Below are 16,929 nucleotides of genomic sequence, written 5' to 3' on the forward strand. Positions count from 1 at the left end.
GATCTCCCCAAGTGTGAGTCACGCGTCAGTCCGTTGTCCAAGCCTGCAGCTTTCAGATCTGACCCCTGCCCCTCGTGGTGTGGCCCTCTGGGCTCTCAACAAGGATTAGTGCGGTCCCTGCTTGTCCCTGTTCCCCACCGGCGAGGTGAGGCTCGCCAGCGGTCTCTGCCAGTCCAGCCAACGTGTCCCAGGTCCTGTCTCATGGTAGTGCTCCTTTGGGCCAAACAGGATCCCAGCAACAATCAGCTCTGCGTGCCACACGGGCCTCCCTGCCCCAATGTGCAGTTTCTGCAGATGGCCACCGATGCGGAGGGACAGTTTCCACTTTTCCCCCTCTCCGTCGCCGCAACCTGCGTGAAGGGGGTTGGGGGAGACAAGAGACAAGGGGTATCGGCGAATCCTCTGGGTGTTCAGCGCGACAGCTATGAAGCCGCGCCTGCCCCACCCGCTGTCAGCAGCCACCGGCCGTCACTCACCCCAGTTGACAGCTTCTGTTAGGGTTGCTGGTCGGGGTGGCCTCCACTTCACCCTTGACTTCTTCAAATTCAAAGGATCTCCCCCTCAATAAGTTCCTCGTTCTGCCCCTGGAGCTCAGGACAATGCCCCCGGGTCTCAGTTTCACCGCAGTGGACCCACGTCTCTCTGCAGCGCAGTCGCCATCTTTTGAGCATCTATTACGAATCGCTCCTTTTCGATCACCGGAGCCCCTCGGGCCCTCAGCCGTGGTATTTCTCTGTGCACTGGGTGCTGGTCGTTACTCAGTGTACCCCGGTTTCATATTTTTGTCAGCAGGGAATGCAGGATGAGTTCAGAATCACAGAAGGTCGCCGGGAGCTCCGCTTCAAGCGTGCTGATTAATCAGCCTCAAGCAACCCCCTCACACCCCCCAATTAACAGACATATACATCACAAAAGTGCGAAAATAGACTCTTTGAATAAAAAAGAAAATATATATATATTCGAAGAAGTCTTTTCGAGTCACAAGACCGAGGGACTCCTCCCATTTCGGCTCCATTGCGCATGGGTGTCGACTCCATCTTAGATTGTTTTCCCCCCGCAGAGGGTGAGGTAGGAGTTGTGTATGCTAGTAATAGTGCCCATGCAATGGAGTAATGTACATAATGTAGTTTAAAGTAATATATTTACAAATATACAGATGTTCAAGATCAACTTCTAAACGGCTACAGGCTCCCGGGGAGGCGGGTGGGCGCATGTGAATCTGCAGCGACTAATGCCACGAACAGATGTACACTGGGTAAGTGACATTTTCCGTTCGATGGCATGTGTAGCTGCAGATACACATGCTGTACAGAGACTAGTAAGCAGTTATCTCCCCAAAAGCGGTGGTTCAGCCTGTAGGAGTTGAAGTTGTTTGAAACAATGTTCGTAGTACTGCTTGGCCTACTGTGGCTTGTTGTGCCGTTAGCACATCTACACAGTAGTTTTGGTAAATGTATGAGGCGTAGACCATGTAGCTGCCTTACATATTTCAGTCATTGGAATATTTCCTAGAAAGGCCATGGTAGCACCTTTCTTTCTAGTTGAGTGTGCCTTTGGTGTAATAGGCAGTTCTCTTTTTGCTTTAAGATAACAGGTTTGAATGCACTTAACTATCCATCTAGCAATGCCTTGTTTAGAAATTGAATTTCCTGTATGAGGTTTTTGGAAAGCAATAAATAATTGTTTTGCTTTTCGAATTAGTTTTGTTCTGTCAATGTAGTACATTAACGCTCTTTTGATGTCTAATGTATGTAGTGCTCTTTCAGCTACAGACTCTGGCTGTGGGAAGAACACTGGTAATTCTACTGTTTGATTTAAGTGGAACGGTGATATGACTTTTGGTAAAAATTTAGGATTTGTCCATAGAACTACTTTATGCTTGTGTATTTGAATAAATGGTTCTTGTATGGTAAATGCTTGAATCTCACTTATTCTTCTTAAAGATGTGATGGCAATTAAAAATGCAACTTTCCATGTTAAGTATTGCATTTCACAAGAGTGATGGGCTCAAAAGGTGGACCCAGGAGTCGTGTTCAGACAATGTTGAGTTTCCATAAAGGAACTGGTGGTGTTCTTGGTGGTATAATTCTCTTTAGACCTTCCATAAATGCTTTTATGACTGGTATCCTAAATAGAGAAGTTGAGTGCGTAATTTGCAGGTAAGCTGAAATTGCTGTAAGATGTATCTTAATGGAAGAAAAAGCTAGCTTTGACTTTTGCAAATGTAGTAAGTATCCTACGATGTCTTTGGCAGATGCGTGTAAGGGTTGAATTTGATTATTATGGCAGTAATAAACGAATCTTTTCCACTTATTTGCGTAGCAATGTCTAGTGGTAGGTTTCCTAGCTTGTTTTATGACCTCCATACATTCATGTGTACGGTCTAAGTGTCCGAACTCTAGGACTTCAGGAGCCAGATTGCTAGATTCAGCGATGCTGGATTTGGGTGTCTGATCTGTTGTTTGTGTTGCGTTAACAGATCTGGTATGTTTGGTAGTTTGACATGAGGCACTACTGAAAGGTCTAGTAGTGTTGTGTACCAAGGTTGTCTTGCCCATGTTGGCACTATTAGTATGAGTTTGAGTTTGTTTTGACTCAACTTGTTTACTAGATATGGAAGGAGTGGGAGAGGGGGAAAAGCGTAAGCAAACATCCCTGACCAACTCATCCATAACGCATTGCCCTGAGACTGATCTTGTGGGTACCTGGATGCGAAGTTTTGGCATTTTGCGTTTTCCTTTGTTGCGAATAGATCTATTTGTGGTGTTCCCCAACTCTGGAAGTAAGTATTCAGTATTTGGGGGTGAATCTCCCATTCGGGGATCTGTTGGTGATCCCGAGAGAGATTGTCTGCTAACTGATTCTGAATTCCTGGAATAAATTGTGCTATTAGGCGAATGTGGTTGTGAATCGCCCAATGCCATATTCTCTGTGCCAGGAGACACAACTGTGTTGAGTGTGTCCCTCCCTGTTTGTTTAGGTAATACATCGTTGTCATGTTGTCTGTTTTGACAAGAATGTGTTTGTGGCTTATTATCAGTTGAAATGCTTTCAGCGCTAGAAATACTGCCAATAGTTCTAAGTGATTTATGTGAAACTGTTTTTGGTGAGTGTCCCATTGTCCTTGGATGCTGTATTGATTGAGGTGTGCTCCCCACCCTATCATGGAGGCATCTGTTGTTATTACATATTGTGGCACTGGGTCTTGGAAAGGCCGCCCTTTGTTTAAATTTATACTGTTCCACCATTGAAGCGAGGTGTATGTTTGGCGGTCTACCAACACCAGATCTAGAAGTTGACCCTGTGCCTGTGACCACTGTGATGCTAGGCACTGTTGTAAGGGCCGCATGTGCAACCTTGCGTTTGGGACAATGGCTATGCATGAGGACATCATGCCTAGGAGTTTCATCACCATTTTGACTTGTATTTTTTGTTTTGGATACATGGCCTGTATTACATTGTGAAATGCCTGAACCCTTTGTGGACTTGGAGTGGCAATCCCTTTTGCTGTGTTGATTGTCGCCCCTAAGTAGTGCTGTGTTTGACATGGCATAAGGTGTGACTTTGTGTAGTTGATTGAGAAACCTAGTTTGTGGAGGGTTTCTATGACATACTTTGTGTGTTGTGAACACTTTTCTAGCGTGTTGGTTTTGATTAACCAATCGTCTAGGTACGGGAACACATGTATTTGCTGCCTTCTGATATGTGCAGCTACGACTGCCAGGCACTTTGTAAAAACTCTTGGCGCAGTTGTTATTCCGAATGGCAACACCTTGAACTGGTAATGTATCCCTTGGAATACAAACCTTAAGTACTTTCTGTGTGAAGGATGTATCGGTATATGGAAATATGCATCCTTTAGGTCTAGTGTTGTCATGTAGTCTTGTTGTTTGAGTAGTGGGATTACGTCTTGTAATGTCACCATGTGAAAGTGATCTGATTTGATGTAGGTATTTAATGTTCGGAGATCTAATATAGGTCTCAGACTCTTGTCTTTTTTGGTTATGAGAAAGTAGAGAGAGTAAACTCCTGTTCCTTTCTGATGTTTTGGTACTAATTCTATTGCTTCTTTTAGTAGCAATGCCTGAACTTCTAGTCCTAGAAGATGTATATGTTGTTTTGACCTATTGTGTGTTTTCGGTGGGACGTTTGGAGGGAATTTGAGAAATTCTATGCAATAACCATGCTGGATAATTGCTAGGACCCAAGTGTCTGTTGTTATTTCCTCCCAATGTTTGTAAAATTTGGTTAGTCTCCCCCCCACAGATGTTATGTGTTGGGGATGTGTGACTTGGAAGTCACTGCTTGTTTTGAGGAGTTTTGGGACTTTGGAACTTTCCTCTATTCTTTTGGAATTGTCCCCCTTTATATTGTCCCCGAAAACGTCCCCGCTGATACTGGCTCTGGTAAGTGGGTCTTGTTTGTGAGGTTGTGGGTTCTGTGCTTTGTCCTCGAAACCCCCCTCTAAACTGTGTTTTTCAAAATGTGCCTCTGCCCTGTGGGGAGTAGAGTGCGCCCATGGCTTTGGCCGTGTCAGTGTCTTTTTTAAGTTTTTCGATCGCAGTGTCCACCTCCGGCCCAAACAACTGCTGTCCGTTGAATGGCCTATTCAGCACAGCTTGCTGTATTTCTGGTTTAAATCCTGATGTACGCAGCCATGCATGTCTCCTTATTGTTACTGCTGTGTTGACAGTTCTAGCAGCTGTGTCTGCAGCATCCATTGCTGACCGTATCTGATTGTTGGAGATACTCTGTCCTTCTTCTACTACCTGCTGCGCTCTCTTTTGGAACTCCTTGGGCAAATGTTCTATAAAGTGTTGTATTTCGTCCCAATGGGCCCTATCGTATCTGGCCAACAAAGCCTGTGAATTGGCAATATGCCACTGGTTTGCTGCCTGTGCCGCCACCCTCTTGCCTGCTGCGTCAAATTTTCTACTTTCTTTATCTGGAGGTGGTGCATCTCCTGAAGTATGTGAGTTTGCTCTTTTGCGCGCTGCCCCTACAACAACTGAGTCCGGTGTTAGCTGTTGTGAGATGTACACGGGGTCTGTTGGTGGCGGTTTATATTTTTTCTCCACTCTTGGAGTAATGGCCCTTCCTTTTATAGGCTCTTCAAGCACTTGTTTGGAGTGTTTTAGCATTCCGGGTAGCATAGGAAGACTTTGATACTGGCTGTGTGTGGACGACAGTGTGTTAAAAAGAAAGTCGTCTTCAATGGGCTCAGCATGCAGGCTGACATTATGAAATGCTGCTGCTCTCGACACCACCTGTGCATAGGCTGTACTATCCTCTGGTGGCGACGGTCTAGCTGGATAACATTCAGGACTATTATCTGACACTGGTGCGTCATAAAGGTCCCATGCGTCAGGGTCATCTTGACTCATTCCTGTATGAGTTGGGGATTGCATCATTGGTGGAGTGGCTACCGGTGATGGTTGCGGAGAGCATTGTGGAGATGGTGGCGGGGTTACTTGTTTAGCCACCTTTGCCTGTGGCTGCTTGTCTTTTTCCTGAAAGGCAAGTTTGCGTTTCATTTTAATCGGAGGGAGAGTACTGATCTTCCCTGTTTCTTTTTGGATATGGAGCCTTCTTTGTGTATAGTCTGGCTCTATTGTTTCTAATTCCTGTCCAAATCTATGTGTCTTCATTTGTGTGGACAGTCCTTGTTCCTCAGTGTAGATACTTGTTTTCGGGTTCGAGACAGGATGTTTCGGTATCGAAACCTTTTCGGCTGCTTTTTTCGGTTCCGACGAAACCTTCTTTACTTTCGGCGTTGGGGTCTCTCGGTGCCGACCCATTTCGGTGCCGCTATCTCGGTGCTGAACCTGCTCGGAGCCACTATCTCGAGCCCGAGATTGCTGTGTGGCGGTATCTCGACCGGAGTCGGATGACTTGGCCCCAGCGTGCCCTTTTTCGGTACCGATGATCGGTCACCTATTTTTCGGGTTAAGCCATGGCCTGTTGGCGGTGGCGTCCCCTGGGCTTTAGTGTTTTTTTCGTGAGTTTTGTGTTTCGACGTCTTACTCACGGTTTTCGGCGTTTCTTCGGGATCGATCTCATCCGAGTCCGATTCCTGGATGGAGAATGTTTCTTCCTCCTCCTCGAAACGCTCTTGTCCTGTCGGCGCCGACGCCATTTGCAGTCTCCTTGCTCTTCGGTCTCTTAGTGTCTTCCTGGACCGAAACGCTCGACAGGCTTCACAAGTATCTTCCTTGTGTTCCGGCGACAAACAAGTTACAGACCAGATGCTGATCTGTATATGGATACTTGTTATGGCATTTTGGGCCGAAGCGGAATGGGGTCCGTTCCATCAGCCTTGAAGAGACACGTGGCCAGGCCGACCAGGCCCCGACGGGGGAAATCGAAAAAACCCCGGAGGGCTACCGGAGCTCTTCAAAAGTCGGGGTTGATCTGTTGTAACTAACCCGATACCGAACGCAAACAATACCAACGATTTTTCCGAGATTCTAACTAACTTTCCGACCCGAAACACGGAGCGAAAAGGAACACATCTGAACCCGATGGCGGAAAAAAAACAATCTAAGATGGAGTCGACGCCCATGCGCAATGGAGCCGAAATGGGAGGAGTCCCTCGGTCTCGTGACTCGAAAAGACTTCTTCGAAGAAAAACAACTTGTAAAACTCCGAGCCCAACACCAGATGGCGGGATGTGCACAGCATGTGTATCTGCAGCTACACATGCCATCGAACATATATATATATATATATATATAGATTTGATATGCATTCAATGAAACAGGCCCAGAGAAGCCTGCCTGGCAGAGCGCTGAGGGACTATAACCCAGATGCCTTAGAGAGTAGCATGAAAAATTATTTACGTGTTTTGTACCTAGCACAATTATTAAGAAAAAAAAAAAAGCTTGTTTAAATGATAGAGATTATTATGACAGCCTTTTGGTGCATATTGAGATATGATGTTTGGAAAGTATGTATTCAATAAGCATTGGCAAAGCCAAAAAAAGGCATGGCTTTAATGTGCCAGCATTTGTCAAAATGCATTCACAAATGGCGTTTATAGGCGTTGCAAGCACAAATGGAGGTTTTGACCACAGCAAAGCCCCTCCTATTCAATTTGCCAATACTGGAAAAAAAGTTGCAAAAAAAAAAACCATTTGTTTCCTGTACAGAATGTATGTTGGAGATAGAATGTGACAAACGACGATGATGGGATGTACTTTTCACATGTAAAACAGCTCCTCATGCATTCCAAAATATATACCCACTACCTGGAAGGCAGAACAATGCACAAAAATCCAATAACATGACATGAGACTATAAACACTCCTCTGCATGAAGCCAAAGCACAATATAGACAGCGATTATCATTATGGACTGTTAGTTTGGATAAAAAGAAAGCTTTAACCCTTTTGCTGCTAGCTACCAGCGCTAAGCTTGTTTTAGGGCTATCTGAGGTATTTCACACTTGGTCCTATGTAACTTTGTCCCCATAAGCTATCACGCAAAATCTGTGTCCCATTTCCCAACATCCTGGGGATTCTAAGGGGTCCAGGGTTTGTTGATTCCTCCGGAGGGGACTGGGAATAAAAAGGCAAAACATAGCAACATTTTGAGTTTAAAAAAAGAAGAAAAAAAAATAAAATAAATAAATAAGGAAAAGTGCTCCAGATTAAGGTATCTGACGGTTTTCCTATAAATGGCTTGCTGTACTAAATTCACCATCTTCCCAGCTTTTAGGAACATGCAGAGCTGAATTTAAAAAAACTAATTTTGTACCACAGTTTTGGCATTTTTCTAAAAGGTAGTCCATATTCCCTATTTTTGTGCTTTCAACCTACTTCCAGTTTGTGGTAGAAACCAGTGTGAACCCCATGAGTGATCCCGAAAAGCAGAAAACATCGCAAATTCAACAAGGGGGCTTATGTGTAGATCCCTCAAGGGTTTCCCAAAGAAAATAACTGTTTAAGTAAAGAAATATTGACAATGAACAGAACAAAATGGGTATTTATGACAACATTTTCATCTGTATCTTTTTGTTACGATGGCCGATTGACAAAAGCAATATACCATTATATCCGCTAGACCCTTCTGGTTGCGGGGATATATAGGGTTGGTAGGTTCTCCAAGACCCCAAGATACCCAGAGCAAACAACTGAGGTGCACCGTACAATGATTTTTCCATTGAGTATCAAGTGTAGACCAATTCTTATAGCGCAATAGGCAGAGCGAAAAATGGGTATCGAGGAAACTTATTTATATCTGAAATGGGCACAAGCTATAGAGTTTAGAAGCAATGAATTTCTACATCTCTGAATTTGAGGGTACCTGTACTAGCATACGATTTGGAGGGTATTTTTCAAAATGTCATCTTTCTTATACACTGGCTTACATTTGTAAGGCATAAATGCAGCATAATCCAGTTGATAATAACAAATGTTCGACTATTCTATGCTCCAACAAGTCTCCCGACAAAAATGGTATCTCACTTGTGTGGATAGGCCTAGAGCCGACAACAGGAAATGGCCCAAAACGCAACATTGACACATCATATTTTTCCACTGAAAACTGACTCTCTTTTTCCAATGTGGGAAGCTCTAGATTTTGGACACTAACTCAGCTGGAACCAAGGGAAACCTAGCCAAACTGTGCATTTAAAAAAAATTAGATAGCTAGGGGTAGCCAGGGTGGGCTGACTCGCATGGATTTCACCACATTTTATATTACCTAGAATCCTTTGAAAACCTCAAACTTTTTTTTTTTTTTTTGTCAAAAAGTTCCTCAAATTTCTGTGATGGAAAGTTCTGTAATCTGCGGGGAGTCAAAATTCCTTCCACCCAGCATTCCATCACGCCTCCTGATAAAAATGGAACCTCACTTGTGGGGGTAAACCTAGTGTCCGTGACAGGAAATGGCCCAAACGCAATATGGACGCAGCTCATTTTCCTCCAAAAACTGTCCCTCTTTTTCCAATGTGGGTAGCTCTAGATTTCGGACCCTAGTTTAGCTGTCACCTCGGGAAACCTAGCCAACCTGTACATTTTTGAAAACTAATGTCCTAGGGGAATCCACGATGGTGGACTTGGGTGAATCACCTTCGGAGCTTTTACCCGCAATGCCCTGCAAAACTCAAACTGAAAATTATGCATTTTCCTACATTTCTGTGATTGAAACGTATAGAATCCGCAAAATTCCTACCACCCAGCATTGCCTCACTCATGCTGATAAAAACGCTGCTCCCACTTGTGTGGCTGGGTCTGGTGCCACAACAGGAACCGATCAAACCAAGGACAGTGGGAGCCCTTGCACAGAGACTCCTATTGACCTCAGTTGGATCCGTTACTGCCGCTAGGCCCAGCCACACAAGTGGGGCAGAGGTTTAATCAGCACATGTGGTGCAATGTTAGGTGGGAGGAACTTTGTGGATTCCTGCAGATTCTGGAAGTTGCCATCACAGAACTATAGGGAAAATGCTTGACTTCAGGCAAAGTTGGAGGTTTGCAGGGCCCTGTGGGTAACAAAACGCTGTGGGGTGAGTGTCACCTTGGACTCCCCCAAATGTCTTATTTTCAGAAGCATCTGGGCCTGGTAGGTTTTTCCAGGTGGCAGCCTACCCAAGCCCAAAAAGTGCAACCATTCACCATTCACCATTCACCATTGCAAGTGGGACAGTATAGGGAGCTATCCAAGCTCTCCTGGCCAATACGTAAAATCAACACCCAAGAGAGTCAAACATCTTCTTAGTAGCCATTTGGATGAGATGCTTTAGTGTACAGGTGGAGCAAAACAACTGTTGCCCCCTTTCAGTTGAGGAGGGGGCATAACCTGGAGTCTAGTGGGCTGTCTGCCACCTCAGGGAGCGGATCGGGGGTAACTACCCCCCATCTGTTCCCCAGGGGGGCAGAAAGACTGTCTCCATGTTGCTGTGGTGGGGGAAAGGCCATGCACATGGTAGGCAGCCCCCAGCCCTCGCTCCTGTCTTTTTGTAATTATTCCCTTGCATCTACTTGGCTTTGCCAAGTAGATAATTGTCTCAATCTGCAACCCTAATAATTATCTGAATCTGCAACCCTGGGGGAGAGCGGGGAGAAGACTTTGTCCCAATTTATCTGGGATGGAGGCATGCCCATAATCGGCAGCCCTCGCCTCTCTAAAAAAATGTGATCCGAAGCAATGCCCTCAAATGGATTCACGCTTTCATCACAGGCCGCACCCAGGAGGTTCACCTCCCACCCTTCACTTCAGAACATAAGCCAACATATGCAGCACCCTCAGGGATCCTTTCCCAGCCCCACCGTCTTCAACATCTATGTGTCACCATTAGCTGAGATTTACATTTTTATAGACTCAACATCATCTCCTACGCCGATGACATTCAACTAATACTCTCCCTTTCTGAAGGCCACGCTACCCTCAGAAAACTTCAGCAACGCAATGGCACTTCGCTGAATAGATTAGATCCAATTCTTGACACTGAACACGAACAAGACAGAGTTGATCATCTTCAGAAGCAACCCCCTCCCGTGGGACGACTCAGCATCACAATCAACAGCAAACTCACCTTTAAAACAGCAGATAAACACAGTGGCCTCCTCCAGCTTCCACAACCTCTGCATGCTATTGAAGATTTTCTAATTGATACCCACTGGAACCAGAAAGGCTATCATCCAAGCCATCATCACCAGCACACTAGACTACATATATATTTTTTTAAATATATTTTTATTGAATTTTCAGTCCAGATCTGCTTTCCATCAATTTGCATTTACAATATCAGGATTTGGTTGATCTGATGTAAAATAAACATACAAAGCAAACAATAAAACTTAACTTAGATCTTGTTATAATGCTCAGAGAGTATATGGCTGCTATGTCTGGGTGATAAGTCTTACAGTGTGGTATTAGTAGCCGTGTAATCAACAGCTTGGTTATGCTCTTCCTGCTAGTGTACAATTTGTTTGTGTTGGTGGAGGATTCCGGTCTAGTGTATTTGTGGCATGTGGTGCAGTGGTACTTATTGTTCATATTCTAATTGTTAACACCTCACTTGTTAGTCGCTGTAGGTTGCAGCAGGTTGAGGGTGTGGGAATGGGAGTGTTCTCTACTTTTATAGTTTATCTCGTCCGGCTTGCTTAGTAATATTGGAGATGAACGGGTACAAGCCTGTCTATCTCGAGGCTGACACCTAGTTGAGTTCATGGAAGTCTCTCATCATCCTTGGCCTCTGGTCTGCTTACTAATGTTTCCCAGGCTTCGCATCCTGTGTGTTGTTGGCCCTCCCTTGCTAGTTTTCGTAATACCAGAGATTCTATATGGGCCCACCGCAATGTCATGTGCCAGGTTTTCAAATCTGGTGCTATGGACGCTTTCCAATTCATAGCTATCAATCTTTTGTACATTACATATGCTAGGTCTGTGAACTTATGTAGGTGCCTATGTATTTTTTCTCTCGGTCTCAGGCCCAACAGACAGGATTGAGGATCCACTGTGAGCACCAGCCCCGTCAGCTCTGATACCTTCCCTACCACTCCACTCCACCTGGACACATTCCCAGACCATATGATAGAAATGTGCCAGTGGGGCTTTACATCTAGGGCAGGTTGGGTCCGAGCCGGGAAACATGCGTTTAATCCTAGCTGGTGAGAGGCACGTTTGGTTTGTGTAGTTGAATTGTGTGTAGCGGAATCTGGGGTTTCTCGATACCCCTGTGTGTGGTGGAAAACTTTCGGCCAGTCTTCTTGTGGTATTGGGTTTGGCAGAACTGCGTTCCATCTTTCCCGTACATTCTCCAGGTTAGGTTCGGGGAGTTTATTCAGGGTTTTATATAAATTCGACACTACCTTTATTTGTCATATTGCAGCATGTGGTGCAGTGCCGGGGAGATCGCTGGTTCTTGGTTTCTAGCCACCCATGTCTTCTTGATTGAATGACATATAGCGTAGTATGTTATAAATTGGCCGGGATTCACTGCTGTGAGGGCTTGTATAGATTTGAATGACATCAGTGTCCCTTCCTCAAAGCAGTCTCCCGCTGACACTATGCCCGCCTCTGTCCAGGCCGTTAGCGAGTGCTTTCTAGCCGCGTTGGTCCATCCAGGAATTAGTCCCAGTGGGATGAGTGGCGAGTAGGGGAGCGCCCTGTGACCATTTTGAATACATCTCTTCCAACATGCATGTGCAACTAGCATTAATGGTTTGTCAGACGCCCCTTTCGGTGTTTTGTTTGCTAACCATGTGATCAGAGGTTCTCCGAGTAGACTCGCCCGCACCCAGGCAGACTCCGCCTGTGTGGGTCCATGTATCCAATTCAGTATCCACTGTAGCTGTGTAGCCGCGTAATAGAGTTCGAAGTTGGGGGCTCCGAGGCCGCCCACGTTTACTGGGCGCTGCAATGTGGTGAGTGCGACGCGCGCTCTGCCCCCTCCCCATATGAGCTGCAGCAGGATTCCGTTCGACTCACGGAATAAACTTTTGGGGACCGAGAGTGGCAGTGCCGTGAAGTAATATAGCAGCCGGGGCAATAACAGCATGTTTGCTATCGCCACTCTGCCCAGGGGTGACAATAGTAGTTTACTCCTGGATCGCAGCGACCCCTTCATGGAGGCCAATGCTCTCCCCAGATTTCCATCTCTAACGTCTTCGGTTCTATGATATATATGGACCCCCAGATATTTGAACGTGTCAAAGCACCATTTCAGGTGTCCAGCTGGGGCCGTTTCTTTTCTCGACGGGGGCCATATGGTTAACGGGAATACACACAATTTTTTCCAGTTTACCACCAGACCCGACATCTCCCCGTATTCAGTCAAGAGTGAGATTGCTAAGGGTATCATCTCGCTTCCTTTCCGTACGTATATTAGGGCGTCATCTGCATATAATGATATAACGTGGTGTAGCCCGTTCCTGATTATTCCAAAACTGTCTTCCATGGCCCGTAATCGGGTCGCTAGTGGTTCCATTACTATAGCGAACAACAAGAGGGAGGGGGGGGGGGCATCCCTGTCTGGTGCCTCTAGCAATCGGAAGCTATCAGATATGACCCCTCCTGTTTTCACCCGAGCTTGTGGGTTGGCGTATAATGTCTGTACCCATTGTATGTAATTAGGGCCGATTCCCATTTTCCGCATGGTGGCGAACAAGAAGTCCCACCCTAGTGTGTCAAATGTTTTCTCAATATCTAGCGAAAGTACCATTTCCTCGTAGGCATCTGGTGGGGTGCCCCCCATTACACTCAGCAATCTGAGGATGTTTAAAAAAGTGTTACGTTTTGGGATGAATCCATTTCGATCTTCGTGTATCAGAGTGTGTATGATGGGAGCTAACCTGTTAGCCAATATTTTACCTAGGATTTTGCAGTCAAGATTTAGGAGTGAGAGTGGTCTATAGGATTTAACATCTGCGGGGTCGCGACCTTGCTTAGGAAGGACCACTATCATTGCCTCTCTCTGCGTGGGGGGCAGTGCCTTACGGTTCCATGCCTCCTCGAACATTTTCAACAGGTGGGGCTTTAAGTGTTTTGAATAAATCGCGTAGTATTCTATTAGGGAGGCAGTCTATTCCTGGCGCTTTATTCCTGGGCATCGGTGCTAATGGTACGTCCAACTCCTCTACGCCCAGAGGGGCCTCCAGTTTCTCCCGTCCACCTGTGACAGTTGCTCCAAGGGGGATCCTGCAAGGAACGATTCAAGTTGTACGGCCGTGCAGACTGTACGTTTGGTATACAGGTTCGTATAGTATTCCCTAAACGCCCCATTTCTCTCTTCTTGCGTGGTGGCCATTTTACCGTCGTCTAGTTTTATAGCCCCTATAACAGACAGCAGTCGGTTCTCACAAAGGAGCCATGCAAGCAACCTGCCCGATCTGTCCCCCTCCGATTGTAGGCGCATTAAATTATATTTGTAGTCGTGTTGGCAGAGGCGAGAGTCTACTTCATTGTAGTTTATGCGCGCCTCTTTTAGCACTGTATAGGGTGTCTCCTTCCGTGCCACAGCTGTTTCAAGTGTTCTCAGTTCCTTTTCCAATTTACTAATCTCTGCGTGGAGGGCGCGTCTCACTCCCCAAGTGGACGATAAACAATGTCCTCTGACAACCGCCTTGTGTGCTTCCCACTCTACTGCTCTTGTGTCTGTGGAATCTTTATTGATTTCCCAGTACTGACTCAGTGTCGTGTTCAGTCCCTCTGCAAATGCCTGGTCCTGGAGCGCTTCCACTTGTAATCGCCATGTAGGGATCACCAAGCATCTCCTGCCCCAATTTAGTGTCAATCTAAGCAGCGAGTGATCAGATAGTGTCTTGGCCAGGTACTCTGTCCCATTGGTCAGTGCGCATATGTCCAAAATCCCTTATATTATATCTGTTCTATTGTGTACTTTATGGGGTACTGAGTAAAATGAGTATTCCCTCTGTTCGGGATGTTGCATGCGCCTTAAGTCGTAGAGTCTCATGTCTCCCGCCCATGTCAACAAGGGGCACCTGGCATTTCTATTTGTTGATCCTTTCGGGGGGTGTTTGATCTGTCTAAAACTGCGTTCGGTATGCTTTGAAGTCGCCCCCCCATATGGCCGGGGGCTGCAGGGTTTACTAGTAGTGCAGGGGTGAGCATGCCCAAGAATCCCACTAACGCACTGTTGGGGGCATAAATCCCTATTATCGATAATTGTTCCCATCTAATTGCCACGTATCTGCCCCCCTGATCTATCCTATGCGAGGTTTGGGCAAATGGGACGCCACCTGCTATCCATATCAGTACTCCTCTAGCGAAGGCTGAATAGGTTGTGCCTGTTATCTGCCCGCCCCATTTCCCGCAAATCTCCTGTAAATCAGGCTCCAGTAGGTGTGTTTCTTGTAGAATAGCAATATGTACTCTCTGGCGTCTGAGACGTGCGTATACCTGAGCTCTTTTACTTGGTGCACCCATACCTCTAACGTTCCACGTGACTATTTCATATTGGTGTGTGTTGAGATTTGCGTGCTGAGTCATGTGATGTTGTATGGTGTACCTATATGGAACCCGCTCCGGGTTGCAATGCCATTCCGGGCCCCCGCCCTCCTCACCGAATATGCGTTTAAGGCTGATAACCACAGCAGTGTTCTCTGTGTACTGATTTGACCTACTGTATACAACTTAACTATCTCCCCCCCTCTTCCCGCCCCAACTAGTTCCCTCACACACTACAAACATGTAGTAAACTACACAACACACTAATACTTAAGGAAACCCATATCCGTGCGAATACCTGTAGAGGAGCCATTTTGGCAACCGGATGTGGGCCTTATACGGGGCTCACATCCTTCTACAGACAGTCTGCGTATGTATAAATGGGCGCTCCCGGAGTGTTAGCCCCCCCGAACCGTGCGCACAGCGATATTAGACAATGTTCACAGTGAAGAGGAATAAATTGTTCAAAAGATACTTGTGGGTGGCTACGGCGTCCAGCAGATCGACTCCTGCAACGTCCACCCCTGCCTCCTATCCGCTTGTCAGACAGTTCGGTGGGGAGGCGAACTAGCTATTTACGTTCACAGTGCATCTGCAGATCTGGGGGTAAGGTTCGGGCCCCTGAGCGCTTCTGTTATCGTGGAGTCAGAGTTGTCCGAGTTGGCCGCAGGGGCCACCTGGAGTGCCTCAAAAGAGTTTTGTGTGAGCAGAGGGGTTTCTTTCAGCACTTTTGCCCTTTCTTCTGCTGCCTGTCTCTCCGGTGGTTGACCCTTGGGACGTCTCCTGGTGCGCTTCCTCGATGAGGAGGTTAGCCATTCCTCACCTTCGTTCGTTCCCACTTGGGATTGTGCGAGGCCTTTGGCATGCAACCACGTCCAGGCATCTTCAGGGGAGGTGAATATGTGAGTGCGCTCTTCTGATATTACTCTCAATTTAGCAGGGAAAAGAAGGGCATATTTAATGTTGTGCTCACAGAGGCGTTGTTTAATTTTTACATAGGAGTTACGTTGTTTCTGTACCTCCTGCGCTGAGTCTGGGTAAGCATAAACGACTGAGTCTTCGTGTCGAAATGGGCCTTTACTGCGGAATTGCTGCAATATTAGGTCACGGTCTCTGTAATTTAAGAATCTTGTTATCAGTGGTCTAGTTGGCTGACCCGGCGACGGCGGCCTTCCCGGGACCCTGTATGCCCTTTCCACAGAGAAGAACTTCGATGGGGACCCATTTAGTACTTCTTCGATTAGCCATTGCTCTATGAATATTTCCAAGCTCTGTTCTGGTATTCTCTCAGGAAACCCTAGGAAGCGAACATTATTGCGCCGGGATCTGCTTTCTGCTTCTTCAGCGCGTCACCATAGGGTCTTCACCTCTGCATCCAGACGTCGACTTCACTCTCTCCGCCAGGTTGCGATGGTCCACTCTAAGTAGATTCAGATCTTGTGATACTGTGTCTATTCTGAGTTCCAGCAAGGATTTAGGGGGTCATTACGACATTGGCGGGCAGCTACCGCCGCCCGCAAAGCGGTAACCGCCATGCGGCCGCACTCCCACAGCCCCCATTACGACATTCCCGCTGGGCCGGTGGGCGCAAACCAAGTTTGCGCCCGCCAGCCCAGCGGGGATGAGGCTGCAACATAGGAGCCAGCTCCTAATGGAACCGGCGGTGTTGCGGCCGTGCAGCGGGTGCAGTTGCACCCGTCGCGCTTTTCACTGTCTGCTATGCAGACAGTGAAAAGCTGGCCGGGGCCCTGTTAGGGGGCCCCCTGCACTGCCCATGCCAGTGGCATGGGCAGTGCAGGGGCCCCCAGGACACCCCTTACGGCCAGCCTCTTCCTGGCAGTGCAAACCGCCAGAAACAGGCTGGCGGTAGGGGTGTCATAATCCCCAGGGCAGCGCTGCTTGCAGCGCTGCCCTGGCGGATTATCACCGCCGGGGCTAAAACGGCAGGCAACCGCCAGCCCTGGTGGTGCAACCGCGGCGCTACCGCCGCGGTCATAATAAGGGCCTCCATACCGC

At 46.9% G+C, this 16,929-nt stretch overlaps 1 protein-coding gene across 2 annotated transcripts in view; it reads right to left on the reverse strand.

The window, feature by feature from the left end:
- Window positions 1–16,929, reverse strand: part of USP39 (ubiquitin specific peptidase 39) — a 108,739-nt gene that overhangs the window by 76,640 nt on the left and 15,170 nt on the right. The gene's annotated exons all lie outside the window — the stretch shown is intronic.

Source organism: Pleurodeles waltl, chromosome 11 (genome assembly GCF_031143425.1).
Source record: "Pleurodeles waltl isolate 20211129_DDA chromosome 11, aPleWal1.hap1.20221129, whole genome shotgun sequence".
Classification (NCBI taxonomy): domain Eukaryota; kingdom Metazoa; phylum Chordata; class Amphibia; order Caudata; family Salamandridae; genus Pleurodeles; species Pleurodeles waltl.